The sequence below is a fragment of the Heterocephalus glaber genome, unplaced genomic scaffold (genome assembly GCF_053883595.1).
Source record: "Heterocephalus glaber isolate CG9 unplaced genomic scaffold, H.glaber_assembly_v1.0 deba00001060, whole genome shotgun sequence".
NCBI lineage: Eukaryota > Metazoa > Chordata > Mammalia > Rodentia > Bathyergidae > Heterocephalus > Heterocephalus glaber.
In genome coordinates, this window is record NW_028258185.1 from 2,544,739 (window position 1) to 2,549,158 (window position 4,420).

A 4,420-nucleotide genomic window follows, 5' to 3' on the forward strand; every position below is an offset into this window, starting at 1 on the left:
AAAAGTAAAAAGAAAAAAAAAGCACTGGAAGACATTTATTACCTAATTTTAAGACTTACTCTAAAGCTACAATAATTAAAGCAGTGTTGGCTTAAGGAAAGACATATAGATCAATAGAATAACACAGGCAATCTAGAAATAGAACCCCACATATATGGTCCACTGACTTTTGAAAGATTACTTAACATTAACATTTTATAGAACATAAACTCCATTCAAGAACAGAGGAAAAGATAGTGTTTTCAGCAAATGGTTCTAGAACACCTGGTATTCGTATGTACAAAATTAACCTCAACCCTTTATTTCCCTGCATTAAAATAACTTGAAAGGATCTATGAACCTAAATATGAAAGACTAAAACTATAAAACTTTAAGAATAAATTATAAGGGAAAATGTTCATGAATTTAGGGTAGGCAAGAATTTCCTAGGATACAAAAAGATGATGTACAAAAGAAAGTAATTGATAAATGAGATTCCATCAAAATTTAGAACTTTAAATGACATCACTAAGAAAATGAAAAGTAGTCCTTAAGACCATATTGATAATACATATAACCTAAGACCAGAATATATAAAGAACTTACAGCTCATTAATAGACAACTCAATTAAGAAGTAGACACAAGAAGATGATAAATAGCCAGTACAGCACAAGGAAAGGTGTGCAACACTAGAGTCAGAAAAATACTAATCAGTAAAACAACAAGATCATATTATACACTTATTAGGGAGATGAAGTTAAAAGTTTTAGGAGAACAAATGTCAGTTAAGTGTGAACAAGTTAGAACTTTCTAATACTGCTAATGTGAATGTAAAATGATGAAATCATTTGGGAAAACAATATAGAAATTTCTTGTATTACTGTTAAGAATCAAAAATTTTGTTCTTAAGTTTTTACTTAAGAGGAATGAAAACACATGTTCACAGTAGATTTGCACATACAAATTGACTATCAGTTATTTGAAATTCTTTGGACCAGAAGTGTTTCAGATTTTGGTTTGAAATCCACTTGATCTACAAAGAGGATAGCTACTCCTGCTTTTTTTGGGGGGGGGTTCCTGTCACATGGAGTATTGTTTTCTACCCTCTAACTTTCAGTCTATGAGTTTCTTTTTGAATTAAGTGTGTTTTTTGTATGCAGTATATTGTTGGATCTTGCTTCTTGACCCATTCTGCCAATCTATTTCTTTTGATTGGTGAATTGAGACCATTAATATTGATGGTTATAACTGATGCATATTGACCTATCCTTATCATTGTCATGACTTTTTCTTTTTGTTGGATTCTCCCCCTTTGCATTTAATTTCTTGTTGCACCAGACAGATTCATTCTGCTGGGCTTCCTGGGGTTGTGATCCTTGTTGTCTTTTCCAAGGATATTTCTAAAAATTTTTGGAGTGCTGGTTTGGTATTCCTGAAGTTCCTAAGGTGCTCTTTGTCATGAAAGTATCTTATGTCTCCACCAATTTTGAAAGATAGTTTCACAGGGAACATCAATCTGGGTTGGAGACTGTTTTCCTTTAGGGCTTGAAATACATCACTCCAAGCTCTTCTTGCCTGAAGGTTTGCATTGAGAAGTCTGCTGTGATTCTGATGGGGTTTTCTTTGTATATGATTTATTTCTTTAACTGCTTGTACAATTTTGTTCTTCTGTTGTGTTTCTGGAATCTTAACTATTATATGCCTATGTGTAGAATTTTTTTAGTTCCTATAAAAATTTATTTGATCAAAATATAGAAAAAGTGATACTATTACATATGATACAATTGCAAGAATCTAGAGTGTGGATTTAATTCATTTGCACAATTTGCTAGTGCATCTCCTGGTTAGTGTGATGCTTAACAAATAGGAGTGAGGAGCAGGGGATTCAGATAAGCTAGAAGCAGGGTGGTTTTAAGTCAGAATTGTAAACTTGAGTTGCTTACCACACTGCTGGGCAATATGGAATTTTTCAGCTCTGAGATGTTAAATGAGAAAGCAAAACTACAACAAAACCAAGACATGCAGCCCCTGCCTACAAAATTCTCCAGTTTAATAAGGAGTTTCTTGAACTTTTATTAACTTGGTCCCAAAGAAGGAATTCAAGTCCTAGATAAGAAAATCTTCAATTTGACATTCCCTGATGTGTGGAGATGAAGCTATACCGATTAATTTTTGATCTCTACTTTGCTCCCCTGTATTTTTTATATAGAAAAGTTGTTTCATTCAGTTTGATGGCCAGCAGTCATCTGAATATAGCTGAGCTGGATAGGTCTAAACAGTATATCCTTGCCGAGTGCACAGCCTTACATCAGAACAGACAAGCATGGGCCATTGTTAAAGTAAGAGAACCACTCATCAGAGAACTCTAAAGAGAATGGGTTATGTGGAAGAGCACAGCATTCAGGATGTGTCCAGCAAATACTTGAGTAAATATTTTGACCATTTTCTAGGCATTTTCATACTGATGGCTCAGAAGATATTTGTTCTGCAGTGGAGTATGGAGGAGGGCCAGGATGACCAGTTTAATCTAGCTGTGGTTTATGACTTCCCAACATAGCCCTTTTTTATTTTTTGCTCTGGATGGAAAATCCCCACCCATTTTACTGTGATGGTCCCTAGCCTCCTGTTGTTTGGCCAGTGGTGACCCAGACCATATATATTCTTCAGCATTTTAAATCCATTAATAGATGTTAGAATCTTATGTTCTTGAAAGTGTGTTGACTATTCTCCCAGAAAGCAGACCTCAGTCTCATGAGAAAATGCTCAATATGTAATACCCTGTCTTATCTTAGAAATAAATGCAACTTAAGGATAAAAATAGAGCTGAGAAAGCTGGTGCCATTCAGAAAAATCAGGGGCAGTTTAGATTAAACTGGTGCTCAAAGCTTCTCTGATACAAAAGATTTGGTCATGTATTCATAATTGGCCTGACATTTCCAGCAAAGCGAAGAAGCAGTAACGAAAGAAACTTCTTACAAGGCAAAAAGAATGACACTGGAGTTTCTGTTGGAACAAGACTCTTCCGTTTTTGGTTATATACAGTTAAGTTCATTTAGCGTCTGATCCAGTGTCTGATGTAAGACCACGTTCTCTTCTTTGGCCTGGAAGTTTTTCTTCCAGGTCATCAATGGTCTTTTTCAGTTTTGCAACTGTTCTCTCTGAAATTCGGCACGGGTATCAGCCTCTTTCAGTTTGTCGGACAGAAGTTTAATTTCTTCTTCATATTTATCCTCCTTTTCAGAATACTTTTCAGATGCAGCCTCGAGCGATTTCAGTTTGTTAGTGACATTCTTGACTTCTTCTAGGTCACCGCATTTTAGTTCAGACACCTCCACACGCTCTTCTGTCCTTTCCAACTCGCCCTCCAGGGTGACCAACTTATGAGGTACCTCCTCATATTTGCAGTCAGCCTCCCCGGCCATATGCTTGGCCTCTTTGAGCTGCAACTCTTGGATCTCCATCTTCTCCTCATCTTTCATGTCCGGTTTTCTGTCACCTTCATTCCTCTCTCACTCTCGTCTGTAGCCTTTTCTGCTTCCTCCAGGTTTTGCAGGGCAGTGGCCAGTCATTCCTGAGCCTGATCTAACTCCTTCTCCACAAGCTAGATGCATTGATCTAGAACCACCACATCTCCTTCAGCTTTCTCACGGCGCTTGTGCTAATCATTCAGCTCAAGCTGCAGGCCTTCCCCGCAGTCCTCTGCGTCGTCTGCCTGCTACTGCAGTGCCTGGATCTTGTGCTTCAACACCTCCAGCGAGTTGAGGATGGCCATGGCATGCGGATGCTCACTCTGCTGCTCAGCAATGGGTGCTCCCGGGTCCCACTTGCCCCATCCCACCCAGCCTGTAGATGTTTTTTGATCATGGCTAGTTGGAGTCCTATATGCCTCACTTATCTGTATGTCAAGTTCTTTTCCCCTGCTTTGGAAGTTTTCTCCCATCACTTCTGTGAACAGATTTTTAAGTTGTCTGCACGCTCTCTTGTTTCTTCATTGACTCCAATCAGTTTTATGTTATTCCTCTTTACATCATCTAGCAGCTGCTGGATTGATTTCTTGTGGTTCCTTACAATTTTAAAGCAATTTTTCTTTTTCTGGTCACTAATTGCAATTTTATCTTCTATATCTGAAATTCTGTCCTAACATTGGCTCATTCTGCTGTGTAGGCTTGAAATGGAGTTTTTAATCTCGAAATCTGTTTGTATATGTTTTATAAATTCCATTTGTTTCCTATGTTGGGATTCCATCATGTTCCTCAGCTCCTCTATTTTTTTAAATCTGTGTCCTCTCTAGATTTATTAATCATGTCTTGAACTATGGGCACAATCTCTGCTGTTATCTGAGAAATTATTTCTGATTTAGTTTTTCCAGATCCTCTTTTGTTGCAAGTTCAAGGAGTCCAGGTGGTTGAGTATCAGAGTGTTCCATTTTGTTTCCCTTTG

The 4,420-nt window shown here is 37.5% G+C and overlaps 1 pseudogene; it reads right to left on the bottom strand.

Moving 5' to 3' along the window:
• Positions 1 to 2,940: 2,940 nt before the first annotated feature.
• On the bottom strand, positions 2,941 to 3,752 carry LOC101707729 (tropomyosin alpha-4 chain pseudogene; annotated as a pseudogene).
• Between the last annotated feature and the right edge of the window lie 668 nt (positions 3,753 to 4,420).